Genomic DNA, 16043 nt, shown 5'->3' with positions numbered 1-16043 from the left:
AATATCTAATGAAAAGTGACTATTCGATTTTAAGAGACTCTGCAGCTCCTTCTGAAACACCCAGGAAGTCAGATGTCTTGACTTCCCAGTGCAGGACTTGAGTCACCATCTTCTTACCAGCATTTGTGATAAACTCTTTTAAGGGAAAATTTTCTTAGTTGTTCCTCACAAAATTAATGTGGATTACTGTGTAACCAACCATCCCAACAAAGCTTTAAGGGAGGCAAAATAAACAAGGGAAAAACACAGACACTCTGAGTCTGAGGTGAGAAAACTTCTCAGGTAATTAATCAGTGACTTGGTGGGTGAAACAATGCACCCCTTTTGCTCCACAGTGGTCGTTCTGCAAAATCCCACAGCTGTTCTTGTATCTGTCACAGCAAGCCCTGGGGGGATGGGAACACCTCTCCCCTGCCTGTAGGAGCTGGCATATAGTTAATCCTCAAATATCTGAGGAATGATGCCTGGGATGACTGAAGGAGCCATGAGTGATTTCTATGCATTTCACCGTCTCTTTGTGTTGAATCCGACTTGATAATTATGAAAGTGAAGTGAAAGTCAAAGTCACTCAGTCATTTCTGACTCTATGAACTATACAGTCCACAGAATTCTCCAGGCCAGAATACTAGAGTGGGTAGCCTATGCTTCCTCCAGCAGATCTTCCCAACCCAGGAAATGAACCAGGGTCTCCTGCATTGCAGGCAGATTCTTCACCAACTGAGCTATCATTATGGGTGAAGCCAAATATGTGTGCATGGGTGCTCAGCCATGTCTGACTCTTTGCGACCCCATGGACTGTAGCCCACCAGTCTCCTCTGTCCATGGGAATCTCCAGGGAAGAACACTGGAGTAGGTTGCCATTTCTCACTTCAGGGGATCTTCCCAGGACTGAACCTGCATCTCTTGTGTATCCTGCAGGAACATAATCCACCAGAATGATCACAGACGATTTGTCAACGCGCCAGGGATACATATTGCTCACAAGACCACAGAGATCCACGGACCCCAAACAGATGCCAGCCTATCATCCCAGAAGTCGGGGGGCTTGGATATGATGACCCCAGGTGTGATTCTGGCGACGCCTGTCTCCAACAGCTGGAGCAGGTTCCCAAGCTGGGCCTCCACCCTGAGGTCCAAAGCCCAGAACAGGACACAGGAGGGCTTGGGAAACACACAGACAGCCAGGTGCTGGGGACATCTGCAACTGGATGGGTGGTATTTCTGAGTCAGAAAATAACACCTGCACCCCCTGTGAGGTGGACCCCATAAACACGCTAGTGAACCTCCAAGATTTGAGCTTTTGGGGCTTTCCTGGTGGTCCAGCATTAAGACTCTGCTTCCACCAGAGGGGTCACAGTTTCGATCCCTTTTGGGGGAATTAAGATCCCATATGCCAAGCACCACAACAAAAAAAAAAGAGAATTTTGAGCTTTTTTCCTTTCTGAGTGATTTACCACTTTATCATATGTGACTGCCTTTTTGTTCATTTCCACCATGGTGTGACAGTCCTGGCGTGACCACATGGGGACAAGAAAACACCCCCACCCAGCGTGGAGGAGGAGCTGATGAGGGGAGCATGACATCTACTCAGGAAGGAGGGAAAAGGCGGGCTTCTCCCCCTCCCCCACTTCCCTTTGATTATAAGACTGTACCCCACCAAGTTCTCGGGGCAGCATCCTCTCCACCCATGTGCCTGTAGGCCTCACAAGTGTCCTACTCTAATAAGTCACTTCTTTTCTCTCACTTTGCCTCTCTCTGGATTCTTCCAGCCCTGAAACATAGAGAACTGGAGCTCCTTGGAGTCCTGAGACCCATTTCTGCGGTTCATTTCCTCTGTCCTCGCTGGGGCAGAGAAACTGATCTCCTTTGATGTTTAGGAGGTATGTCTCCACTGTCTTTCTCAATTCCAGTATCAGAGCATTCTGATCCTGTGTGCTTGCTGTCAGCGCCTGTTTTAATCTTGCAGTATGTTCAGACTCTTCGCTTTATTGCTCATTGTCTTGAGGAATCAGGTTAGTGGGAGGAGAGGCATTTAAACCAGAAGCTAATGTTCTTCAACTTTGAAAAAAACAAAAAACGCTGCATTTTAAAAGAGTCTTTTTCTCACTCCCACTCTTTCTCTTCTAATGAAATTCTTCAGAAGACATTGCCACTCAAGCAATATTTTTCTTACTTTCTTATTTTTTCTCTCCCATTTTTTGTTTTTTACTGTTATATTTTCATTTCTTCTGGTAGGTTTTCTCTACTCTATCTTCCAAATTTCCAAGTGAGTTTTTTAGTTTCATTTCTCACATATTCTGTTGTACAAAGCTCTTGTTCCCTCTTTGTGCCTTGTGGTATAATTTTCTTGAATAAAATATCATCTCTTATTTCTCTAAGGGTTTTAAGCATAGTTTTACTATTTTAGGCTAATGTCTTTATTATCGTTTTCCTACTAAATTTCTTTATTATTTTCTTATTTTCTTCCTTTTTACTTTTTTAATCATTGAGTGTATGACTTTACTTCTGGTGATTTGCTTTTTAGTCCATCTCTGCAACGCCATGAACTGTAGCCCACCAGGCTCCTCTGTCCGTGGGATTCTCCTGGCAAGAATATCGGAATGGGTTGCCATTTTCTTCTCCAGGGGATATTCCCAACCCAGGGACTGAACGCACATCTCCTGTATTGCAGACAGATTCTTTACCTGCTGAGTGTCCCAGGAAACCCTACTGGTGGTAGTTGGTTGTTAATTCATAATTAAGAATGAAACACTCAGACTTCTCTGGTGGTCCAATGGTTAGGACTGTAAGCTTACACTGTAGGGGGCGTGGGTTCAACCCCTGATCAGGGAACTAAGATCTTACATATCTTTCGATGTGGACAAAAAAATAAAAAATAAAGTAGGTGATACCAATATTAAAGCAACTAAAAAGAAAAACAAAACAAGAGACACTAACAAATCTCTTGGAACTCCTTCTCGATGGACAGGACTTAAAGTGGAATCAGCCAGGAGCTGAGGCCTCTGGTCCCTCCCTGGTCTTGACATTTCCCTGAAGCTGTTGGGTTTCTCTAGAGAAGGGTCCCCATGTCCCAGCTGGAGGGGATGCCAGGCACCAGGCAGAGCTGAAGAGGCACATTGTCGTCCACCTGTGGAATTTCTCTCCATTCTCCTGATTTCTTCACCTTTTGCCAAGCCCAGTGAGTGTGGGTCCAATGTGGCTCATGTCCAGCGGGGTGTTTTTCCTCCATTAGCTTGAAGAACAGAACAATGCAAATGTTCTATAAAACAAAAAAAGGAAAAATAATTAATTACCCAAGTCCTGACAATGATTTAAAAGAGACTATGTAACAAACATCTCCATGTGAATCATGTTAAACTGTAATATTTCACTTGAATTGAAGACCAGATTCATAAGTTCCTTCCCTTCACCCAGAAATAAGGACACAGCTCATTCGTGACGTGAGTGCCAGGCAGCCACGATCATGTGGATTTGCAGTCCAATTTCGTCCATACCAGAAGACCAGAAAGACCGAAGTCTACAAGCTTAGCCCCTAGTCAGTGCTCCGATACCCAGATGCACACTTTAGGAAACAGTTGGTTATTTCTTTGAAACATGCACTGTGAACACTAAACTATCCCATAGGCAGATTTTTCTGTAGGAACAGTTTGTTTTTAAAGAAATGTTTGTTAAAAGAAAAAGATAAATAAAAGTCTTAGGCCTTTGTGGTTTGAAAAACAGTTTCGTTTGTATTTAAAAAAAAAAACAACAAAAAAACAAAAAACCTTGCTGTTACAGCAAGTCTATGAAAAACGGGTATCTCGCTGCTTGTTTTTGTTGTTTTGCTTTTGCTTTGCTCAAGAAAATACTTCATCAATTTTATTTTTTTGAGTGTTTTGTTTATTTTTATTTGTTCTAAAAAAAAAAGATCATGTTAAACACTTTCTTCGTCTTGTAGAAATTCCTCCAAGTCACTTGATGCATTTTCATTCTTTCTTTTCAGGGCTGCATGTGTTGCTTCGGTGTGAGTACTTCATACGCAGCCCAGCCATGTTCTGTAATAAGGCATTCCTTCTGTTTCCAGTTGTTTACTGCAAACAGTCTTACAGGAAATACCTTTAATATATCTCCTTAATTCATGGTGATTTTCTTTCTGAAAGCTAGATTCCCAAGAGTGATATTGTTGGGTTAGAAAATGGAAATAGTTTCAATTTTATGAGATGTTTAACCATCATCATTTTAAGATGCAAAAGTCAAGGCTGGGTGGTGTTAAGGGGGAAGTGGCAGATCACCCCGAGTGACAGAGGACCCATCTACAGTTAGAGGTCCATCATGAGATGGTGGGTGGAGGATGGTCACTTGACATCGATTAAGATTATGCTGAGATTAAAATATTTTCCCTTTAATGCAAATTTCCTTACATGTGTTAGCTAGGATTCTCTGATTATGAGCAACAGGAACCCACTCTGCATAACAAGGAAAAAAGGGACTTCCTGCCAAGCCCTCAGTTTGTTCTCAGGATGGAAGAGAAGCTGAAGACCTGGGCTTCAGACAACTCTGGAGACCTGGGCCAGGGATGCTTAGATACCTGGACAGCTGGGAGCAGAGTCTGGGATGCAGATAGAGCATCTCGTTGGCCCAGCAAGTCACTGCTGATGGCACAGGATGGGGAAGCGCTGATGTACAGTCCTGGTGAGACCAAGGCAGAGTGGGGATTAGGGTGGGGGGTCAGGACCTGAGAAGAAACAGATGCTGGGCAGGAACAGCAACGTGTGTTCTCTCCTCCTGGTTCACGGATCTGCCTATCTGCGACGATGCCGAATGCAAGGTAATCCAAGCAAACCCATGCAAATACCCAGCGCACCTCGTTCTTAACACATGGGAAAAAATAGGGTTTAATAACTGTGGAGTTGGGTAAAATCCCAAAGAATTTGGAATTTCCAAGCCAATACGAATAACTCTTTTATAATTGTTGCAGTTTTCTTCAGGAGAATACAGCTATCAGAGATGAATAGAACATCAGGAGCTCCGTAATTAATGGTCTGAATTAGGTTTGATTTTGTATTTAACCAAATCTCCAATGACTGAGGACCTATGAGTTATAAATTCTGAATTTCAAGGATGGAAGCCAGTTGTTGCATCCTGGAAATTATCCTGTACAAGTTAATCAAGGAAACAGAATTTGCTTTTTTGGTTTGCCTTCCTAATCAGAAGTCAAATCCACAATATGTTGTTACCAAAATGGCAAGACAAGGCTTGGCCACCGCTTTAGCAGTACTTCACAGCCCACTAGAGTTTAAGACTTTGTACTAATAGAATGTATCGTAAGTATTTTCATTGTAATCTCTGTCGACGCTTCTATTTAATCTCTGCTTACATATTGTTTCATACACTCTATAAATACTGGAGAGTTTATGATACGCCAGCACCTGTGCTGGGCCTGCTGGGACAAGTGTTCTTTAAGAGGCTGTGGTCTGGCCGTGAGGGTGGGGAGCGGTGCACCTGCTGATGGCCTCTTTTAACTACAGCAGCCCCTGGGGAGATGCGATCAGAGGCACGGAAGGTGGGGGTGCGAGGAGTCTACAAGCTGCGGTGCTGGCATCAACCCTCTGCCCCACGGCCTGTCCTTCGTTGGTCATACCAGGATCTTGAGAAGAGCCAGGCACCCAAGCAGGGCGCAGGCTTCACACACACATGACGAGGGTCCGAGCAGAGCCAGCGACTCGCTTCTCCTTGGAGAGGTGGCAAGCACTAAGCGCTGGGAGGAAATGCCACATTGTGCCAAGCAGAGAAAGGAAGAAAAGGCATTTCACACTGGGCTAAAAAGTTAGCCCAGACGCGAGATGATGTTGTCGACCAGCCAGGGACAGTATTCAAGGTCATGAGGGCATCAGGATTAACGTCGTGTCCCCCGCGTGCTTCCTTGCTTTCCAAGCAGCATCATGATCAGAGCTGTGCTTTATGAAAACAATATTCTGAGCCATGTGGAAGGGGAGAGGCGAGTGAGAACAGGGACAGAGTGAGGAGACGCTGCAAGGCCAGGACCCAACATGGACAGAGGGACGCTGAGAAGTCTGTCTGTCTCGGGTGCCTGAGGAAACAGGTGGTGGTAAAGCCTTCCACTCCTGGACCATCGCGGACATGGGACCCGGAAAACAAGTGTGCTAGTTCTAATCTGCTGTATCAACACTCATCATCTCAAAGTACTGAGGACCGGGAACTGAATGTAGCCATTTGGCAGGAAGCGGACTGGTGTTTCCATGCTGCCAAAGTGCACCATATAGACACATAAGCCCGAGGTCTGCATTTCTGCATATAACTATATATCCACATAGTATAAGCAAGTATGTTTCAGTCGACTCTTTAAATAAAGAACACATTTTCCATACCGACAGTAAAAAATATCCATTAACAAGTACAACATCCTGGGGCTTCCCTGGTGGCTCAGTGGTAAAGAATCTGCCTGCCAATGCAGGAGACACGGGTTTGATCCCTGGTCCAGGGAGATCCTACATGACACAGAGCAACAAAGCCTGTTTGCCACAACTACTAAGCCTGTTCTCTCGAGCCTATGCTCTGCTCGAGAAGCGACCACAATGAGAAACGTGTGCACCACAGCTATAGAAAAGCCCTCACATCAATGAGAACCCAGCACAGCCATAAATAAACAAACAAATAACTTTTTTAAAGGACAAAATCCTTCATAGTAAGGACGCAATTACTATCATAACAGTGAAAACCAATGCTTGGCACTCACAGAGAGGCTGGTGTCCTCCTGTGGAACTCCCACCATTCACAGGACATTCACCAATATCGGACAAGCCATTCTGAGGCCATGACCCAAGAAGGCTAGCGCAAAATCACTGTCCACTTAGAACATCTGCTGTTCAAGCACAAGTGACCAAACATCTCCCTCTGCTGGCCAGGATAGGTAATGCGGCTTCTGCACAGACGCCGGCCCTAGCTTTGCCCCAGAAGCAAGACCTCATTTCCTAGGATATGCAGTCAGAGAGTCGCCCCTGCTTTCCGACGGCCTCATGCCTTAGCAGAAACCCCTGTTTGAACCTTCCTCCCAAATTATCTAGGACAGGCCCAAGTCCCACAGTCCTTTCTTCCAGCACCCCTACTGAGACGTCCTCTGTTCCCCAAGGCAAGCTCCCTTCCTGGCTGCCAGCAGTGGTCACTCAGCCTCCTCAGCCTGTGTGTCCCTATTGTGTTCTGAGGGGTTTCAGTGGCTCCCAAACATCATGAGACTTTTGCCTTTTGTCATTAAAAACAAAAACTCGCAAAACAGCTTCTAATCACTTGTTCATCTAACTCAATTATTTCTTTTAAGTTTGAATTAAGTACCGTTGAAGATGAAGGCCACAGCAGGCATCACATATAAAATCGACAGTCATCTGTCCAGAACTGCTTTGCAAGAAGAAGGGGATTATTTCCCAGCAAGAAGTTAGGTAATCTTAATGCTGCGTTTTTCATAAGCCCACAGTGTGGGGGTTCTCACAGGCTATACCAGTTCCCAGAACTGCAAGAGCAAAGGGCCCCCAAACCTCTGGAGGGAGGAGGAGGTGGCCTAGTCATTATGACGGGCAAACTTCTGTTCAGAAAGAATCTCAGTGTTTGTCTAGAAAACCCAGCATTGAAGATTATCATTTATTTTGCTCGAATTTGTACTTGCTCTTTTCTTTTTTGTTTTCCATGTGAACTTTCTTTTTCTAACAGCCAACAAGAGACACTGTCGACAAAGATGTGGACATGTATCTTCACGTTCTGGGTGTCTGACTGGTACATGTTCCACTCTCTGGGATGGTTCTACATTATTGTTGGGGGCCTCACAAGATACTGGGCTGAGGCTTATTGTCACATTTATAAATATACTTTTCAAAGTTTTCTTATTGATAATCTCAATTTTGTATGGTTTATGGCCTCCAAGCCAGGCTTCAGCAATACGTGAACCATGAACTCCCTGATGTTCAAGCTGGTTTTAGAAAAGGCAAAGGAACCAGAGATCAAATTGCCAACATCTGCTGGATCATGGAAAATGCAAGAGAGTTCCAGAAAAACATCTATTTCTGCTTTCTTGACTATGCCAAAGCCTTTGACTGTGTGGATCACAATAAACTGTGGAAAATTCTGAAAGAGATGGGAATATCAGACCACCTAACCTGCCTCTTGAGAAATCTGTATGCAGGTCAGGAAGCAACAGTTAGAACTGGACATGGGACAACAGATTGGTTCCAAATAGGAAAAGGGGTACGTCAAGGCTGTATATTGTCACCCTGCTTATTTAACTTCTATGCAGAGTACATCATGAGAAACGCTGGGCTGGAAGAAACACAAGCTGGAATCAAGATTGCCGGGAGAAATATCAATAACCTCAGATATGCAGATGACACCACCCTTATGGCAGAAAGTGAACAGGAACTGAAAAGCCTCTTGATGAAAGTGAAAGAGGAGAGCGAAAAAGTTGGCTTAAAGCTCAACATTCAAAAAACGAAGATCATGGCATCTGGTCCCATCATTTCATGGGAAATAGATGGGGAAACAGTGGAAACAGTGTCAGACTTTATTTTGGGGGGCTCCAAAATCACTGCAGATGGTGATTGCAGCCATGAAATTAAAAGACGCTTACTCCTTGGAAGAAAAGTTATGACCAACCTAGATAGTATATTCAAAAGCAGAGACATTACCTTGCCGACTAAGTTCCGTCTAGTCAAGGCTATGGTTTTTCCTGTGGGCATGTATGGATGTGAGAGTTGGACTGTGAAGAAGGCTGAGCGCCGAAGAATTGATGCTTTTGAACTGTGGTGTTGGAGAAGACTCTTGAGAGTCCCTTGGCCTGAAAGGAGATCCAACCAGTCCATTCTGAAGGAGATCAACCCTGGGATTTCTTTGGAAGGAATGATGCTAAAGCTGAAACTCCAGTACTTTGGCCACCTCATGCGAAGAGTTGACTCATTGGGAAAGACTCTGATGCTGGGAGGGATTGGGGGCAGGAGGAGAAGGGGACGACTGAGGATGAGATGGCTGGATGGCATCACAGACTCGATGGACGTGAGTCTGAGTGAACTCCGGGAGATGGTGATGAACAGGGAGACCTGGCGTGCTGCGATTCATGGGGTCGCAAAGAGTCGGACACGACTGAGCGACTGAACTGAACTGAATGGCCAGATCTGACTTTTTTTTCTTTTTTTTTTTTTTTTGCCTGTTTTAGGATCAGAGGGACAGCACCGCCCTTTCTGACTTCCAGCTCGTGTTTATTTTGGTGCCGTTGTCTTCGGGCTATGATGTCTTCGCAGGGTCTTTTCGGTCTCTTGTTCATCGTGTGGTGTTGGGTTAGTTAATACCAGAAACCATAATCTGCACTGAACATGGCCCAGCCCCACTGTCACACTTGGCGGATACTGAAAGCAGTGGAGAGACCCTGGGGCTTGTGGGCACCACCCTTGTCCTCTAGAAGACCTCACCTGGGCCCCAAAAGTGACCAGACACTCAGACCCTATGAGGATCGTATCCATGGGGACAACCAGGGACAGCTGCATCCCGACCAAGCCTGGCACCCAGGCTGGGGACAGTCTAAAGAGGGGACCATGGACTGTAGCCTGCATGGGATTCTCCAGGCAAGTGTACTGGAATAGGTTGCCATGCCCTCCTGACCCAGGGATCGAACTCATATCTCTTCCATCTCTTGCATTGGTAGGCAAATTATTTACCACTCAGCCACCTGGGAAGCCCATGAGTTTCTAAATGAGGCCAAGTTAAGTTATTTATGAAGGGGATGAAAATGAAACTCAGTCCACCCTTTGACCTGGGCCCTGAGCAATGCCCCCTGGCCCTTCTGCCATCTTCTCCCTTCCCTCCAGGTACAAGTGACTCAGAATCCTTTCCCCCATGCCCACATCTGCAGGCAATTTTCATTTTAAAAACTTAATAAAAAAAGAAAATTGTAAAACATGCTTCAGAGAAGTACCAGTGCCATGGTATTTAGAAAAAAAGATACATCTAAAAAATTGAAGTGTTTGAATATATACCAAGAATAATGATCCTGCTCTTGTCATTTTAATGATCAGATAATCAGTATAAAGTAGCTTAAGTTTTTTCTTTAATATATGCAAATATATGCTATTTTTATTTTTTAGAAAATGTACCTTTTAACATAATTATTAATGCAATTATTTTACAAGTCTGCCACCATAATAGAGCCATCGGGAGTTCAATTTTTTTAAACTTAGAGACTCCCCTTATTCTCGGAAGTGCCCCAGGCTGGATGGCCCACCTTTTTGGTCACCAAGCCCAAAGGAAGCTGCTACCCGTCTCCCGGACTGTGAGGTTCTTTGATGCTGACACAAGTCCCAGCAGGGTTGGGCTGGTACTCGCACATCCTTCCAGCTACATCCATCCTCCCGTGCCTTCCCATGATGCTCCTCTCCACTCATCTCCTTTTGCGTCATCTTTGGACACCTTCACAGCCAGCCCGAGTGTTTCTGCACCTTCTCACCAGGTTAAAGTAGCCTGAAACTAAGAACTGAATCATGAGCATTTGAAATTCCCCACCCAGGGACTTCCCTGGCAGTCCAGTAGTTAAGAGTCTGAGTTTCCAATGCAGGGGGCAAGGGTTCAGTCCCTAGTGTGGGAACTAAGACCTCACGTGCATCGTGGCATGGCCATAAAGAAAGTCAAATTTCCCACCCCATTTGCCCTTTCTGAACCCCTCTCCTTTTAGAGACTTAAAAATATCATATGGGACTAAAGAAAGGGTCCTTGTTTTTGAAGTGACTAAATGCTCTCAGTTCAACGTTTTTATTACCTAGCAACTGTACCTTTCAAGTCCAAGAACACTAATTAAATCAAAGCCCTAGTGGTGTAATTTTTAATCATTGCCTAACTCACCAGTATATGTTTAAATGTCAAACAAAATACAGTTTAATTTATATTATGTTATAATTATGTTAATTATACTAATTTACTATATCAATTTATTGACATCATCAAATACCTAAGATGGCTTAAAAGTGAGTATATATATGAAAAAGGTAAGAATGTACCTAGGAAGGTTGAAATCAATTTTCTTTTCTTTGGTCATTTTGGCTTAGATTTACATTTTCTAACATGTGGTCTTTTCACATGATTGATTTAGACTCTTCTACTTAAAATATAAAATAAAGGCTAATCAGCAAAAATATATCCTGCCTAGGACTGCAAAGAACATGGAAATCAGATGAATTCCGAGAGAAGGACTGAGCGAGCTTTCTGCCTCTCAGGGGGTATTCTTCCCTGAGCCGTGAAGCCTCATTACCACACATGCAGTAGCCTGTCTTGCAGGAGAGCAGAGCCTGACCCAGAGGTCACAGAACACCCTCAGCAGCTCCAGACAGGACTTGCAACAGTAGCTATAATGCTCAGAATTACTGCACCTTTCCATGTGCTTACATGCTAAGTTAGTCGTGTCCAACTCTTTGTGACCCCATGGACTGTAGCCTGCCATGCTCTTATGTCCATGGGATTCTCCAGGCAAGAATACTGGAGTGGGTTGCCGTTGTCCTCCCCAGGGGATCTTCCTGACCCGGGGATTGAACCTGTGTCTCTTAAGTCTCTTACTTTGACAGGCACGTTCTTTACACTAGCGCCACCTGGCTGTGTTCTTTCATAAGCTCAGGCACTGGAAGCTTGGTAAGGATGAAGCTGACTGCTGAGATGAAAACACATCCTAGTTTAAAAATGTAAAAAAAAAAAAAAGAAATCAGTGATCTAGATAACAGATGGTTTAAACTTTAAAGGAAAAAAACTGTCTTATCCTGCTTTGATCCTAATATTTAGTCTTTTTCTGCTACTTCATTTAAGTACCATAAATTATACCAATGGAGTTGTTGAAAGAAAGCTAAGTTAATGACTGACATGAATTGATATAAATATATTATGTGTTATTATTCATATTTATGAGCTACAGAAGAAGAGTGCATCTTAGATTTGAATCCTAGCTATGCTCCTAACAAACTGAATGATCTGAGGCAATGTATTAAATATTCATGGAATCCTGTATCCATAAATAGTTAGGATTATGCTGAGTTACATATAAAGGAAACTCCAAATGACAGTGACTTAAACAAGATAAATATCTGTTTCTATCACACATAAACTCCACAGTCATTTGAGATTTTCTGCTTTTTCACTCTCAAGTTCTGAGTCCCATGGTTCTATCTTTAAGATTACCTCAAAGTCTAATATAGTGCCAAGGGCTCCAACCATTACTTTCATAATCCAGGAGACAGGAAGAAGTGTCTACCTTTTTGAGGTTTCTGGTTTTAAATACTAGTGAATGTTGTTACATAAATTCTTTCCGTTAAAATAACTGGTGTGGTTTCCTGTTTCTGATGGTCCCCTGACCCATCCAGTGCAAAATAACTGGACTTGTGGGGTTTGGGTACAAAGCCTGGTCACCACTTCCCAGCCATATAACTTTGTGTAAGTTCAGCCATCCAATCTGTTTCTTCATCTGTAAAAATGAGATGATACTGCCTGAACCTGTTATGGTTAAGTGATATAGTTCAAGTAGAACAGGCCTCTCATAAAAAACACATCTCAGGTCTAAAGAAATAACATAATATTTTTCTATTTTAGAAAACTCCGCTGGAAGGGTCTTTCAAGGAAGAGAACGAGGTGCAAATGAATAGAAAGTAATGATTTTTCACTACAAACCCCTCTGTATTGTTTGAGTTTTCTACCACAGGTGTATCACTTTCATTTTATTTTGTCATACTGAGTGAAATAAGTCAGACAGAGAAGAAACATCCTATGACATCCCTTACATGCAGAATCTAGGAAGAAATGATACAAATGAACTTATTTAGTAAACAGAAACAGACTCACAGACCTAGAAAATGAACTTTTGGTTGCCAGCAGGTGGTAGGGGAAGGGATAGTTAGGGAGTTTGGGATGGACATGTACACACTGCTGTATTTAAAATGCATAACTTACAAGGACCTACTATATCTCATATGGAACTCTGATCAGTGTTATGTGGCAGTGTGGATGGGAAGGGAGTTTGGGGGAAAATGGATACATGTATATATATGGCTGAGTTCCTCTGATGTCCACCTGAAACTACCACAACATTGTTAATCAGCTATATTCCAATACTAAATAAAAAGTTTAAAGTTTGCAGAAATAAATAAAATGGCACAGAGGTTTTCTGGGCAGTGGATGATGAGTCATTTTTGCTTTCTTATCTTTTCCACCAAAACTGAGTAAAACCTCAGGACTTTTCTGGAGGTCCAGTGGTTAAGACTTCTTGCTTCTACTGTAGGGGACACGGGTTCAATCCCTGGTCAGGCAACTAAGATCCCACAAGCCAAATGGCACTGACAAAAGAAAAAAAGAAACAGAAATGAGTCAATGCTTGCCTCGTGGGGAGGGAAATGTGGTAAACTCCTCACAGTGCTTGCAGAGCTGAGTGGGGCTGCTGAAGTTGCCTGGGTCCCCTCCTGCAACAGCTCGTCCAGCCGCTGGTCCTCGGAGGCTTCACAGCTTCAGCACCAAGTAGACGGTGTCCAGCGTCTGAAGAGACGACAATGCCCAGCCAGAGTAATTGTGGCTTTTAGTCACACAAGGAACATTGCAGGTTTGTGCTAGATGAGGCATGCTCCCAATTTATTATACATTATTCTATGAAGCATTATTCATTTTTCCACATTTGTGTGAAAGATAATGCCTTTAGTAGGCTAGAATCAGGCGGTGGCTAGGGAGTTTACCAAAAAGAATTGATTCCAAACCATGCTTACTGATTATGACCCTTATTGGAGCAGGGACAGAGAAAGAACTGGTTATGTATTAGCAAAAATCAAATTGTGATTTAAAGGCATTAATTTTGTTAACTAAATGTATGCATGTGATTAAAATGCAATATTGCTGTGGTTATAATGCAATCAGCAAATTATTAAACTGCAATCAGAACATAAACAAGTCCTATGCGTCTGCCAGGAGTTTCTTCAGCTCATTATTTCAACTCGATCTATAAACTAGTTGTTAATAAATAGACTCTTTTATATTTCTCAGCTGTCACATTTCTTTTTATTCCCCTTTAAATCTGTTAATTGAAAGAAAATATCAGAGAGACATTTTTAAGGAACACAGTTTATCTTTCCAAATATAATTTTTGTGCGTGTGTACTTAGCCGTGTCTGACTCTTTGTGACTTCATGGACTAGCCCACCAGGCTCCTCTGTCCATAGGATTTCCCAGGCAAGTGGGTTGCCACTTTCTTCTCCATAAGATCTTCCTAACCCAGGGATCAAACCCACATCTCCTGCTTAGCAGGCAGATTCTTTACCACTGAGTCACCTAAAGGTGTACAAATCAGGGTTTAGCAGTATTACTGTACAGAATTTGATCTGCTAAAAGGAAAAAATATATATGCATAAGCATCCTTCTCACTTGTTTATGACACAAAGATGAAGCTGCATGCTAATGAATGATCAGCCTAACACTGTTTTCATGACTGATAAATTAGTTTACAAATTAATTTTTAAAAGACTGCAGCATATAAAGGTGTTCCACAGCAGCTTGGATATGATTACACTTTTAAAATATCTTAATGCAGATGATTATTAGATGTTAAAATTATTAAAAATGTCTCCAAAATGTAGCCATCAAAACACACATTTTTAAAAAGCATGTTAACCATACATGTTAACCACTTTGGAACTATCTTTGTTTTGACCATGGTTTGAAAATACTTTGCTGTATTTCTGATCCTGAATCAGAGGAGAAAGAAAGAAACACTCTAAAATCTCTCTCTCATCTTCTTCCAGCACGTGCTTCTGAAAGGAAACTTGAAATATTTTCACCAGCTACGTCCTCATTTTTATTTAAGTTAACACTGTCAGGCATATTTAATATGAACCGTCTTCTCTAGGCTCTTTGGAGTTCTCTAATCTCAGATTCCAGCTTTGTTCTTCCCTGGAAGCTTCTCCTGGAAGCTATGACTATAGCTATGGTGTTGTAATATGGGTTGAGCCGCCTTGAATGGTTGAAACACAAAGAACTCTTTCTTTTCAGCAAAAGAGATCTCAGAATTGTTTTCTTAGACTAGGGTGGATCCCAGTGGCAATTGTGGCATTTCTAGCCTGTCTGAATATGAGCATTGTCAGTCTTCACCCCTAAAGAGCCGGGAGGCACCTTCAAACTAACCTGTATTTTATAGGAATTGCACTGTCTCATTTCTGTGACCTCTCCTTTAAAATAACAACCTACCAAGTTAATACCAAAAAAAAAAAAAAGATAAAATATAATCTTTTCTGGGACCCTCCAGGTGGTTCTAGTGGTGAAGAATCCACCTGTCAATGCAGGCGATGCAAGAGATATGGGTTTGATTCCTGGGTCAGGAAGATCCCCTGGAGGAGGGCATGGCAACCTACTCCAGTATTCTTGCCTGGAAAATTCCATGGACAGAGGATTCTGGCAGGTTTATTCAAGCAATTTTTTCTTTCTCACTAAGTAAATAAAATGAAAGGTTTAATCCATAAAACCAAAGTTTGTCCAAGTCACAGAGCTCATAAGTGAAGAAGTCAGGATTTTCTTTTTTTGTCCCACTGTGGTTTCTTTTTTTTTTTTTTTAAGAGTGTGAAAGTGAAAGTGTTAGTTGCTCGGTCGTGTCCAACTTTTTGCGACCCCATGGACTATATCTCTGTCCATGGGATTCTCCAGGCAAGAATACTGGAGTGGGTTGCCATTCCCTTCTCCAGGGGATCTTCCCCACCCAGGGATTGAATCCCTGGTATCCTGCATTGCAGGCAGATTCTTTGCCATCAGAGCCACATGGGCCTCTGATTGGAGTATAGGTGATTTAAAATGCTGCATTTGTTCCACAATTTAACTGTGGTGATGGCTACCTTTAGTCAAAATTCATAGAAACAACAAAAGAAAGAGTCCAGCATGACCTGAACTCCATGTGGATTTGCTCAGAGGTGACCAGGTGTCTGAAGGGAAGGGAGGCAGGGAGGGGTGAGGGGGGCTCAGGAGGCAGGGGAGGAGAGCCTCACAGAGGAGGGAGGCAGTGGGTCCCTGAGG

The sequence above is a fragment of the Budorcas taxicolor genome, chromosome 14, assembly GCF_023091745.1.
Source record: "Budorcas taxicolor isolate Tak-1 chromosome 14, Takin1.1, whole genome shotgun sequence".
In the NCBI taxonomy this organism is placed as follows: Eukaryota; Metazoa; Chordata; class Mammalia; order Artiodactyla; family Bovidae; genus Budorcas; species Budorcas taxicolor.
This window is presented reverse-complemented; position numbering follows the sequence as displayed.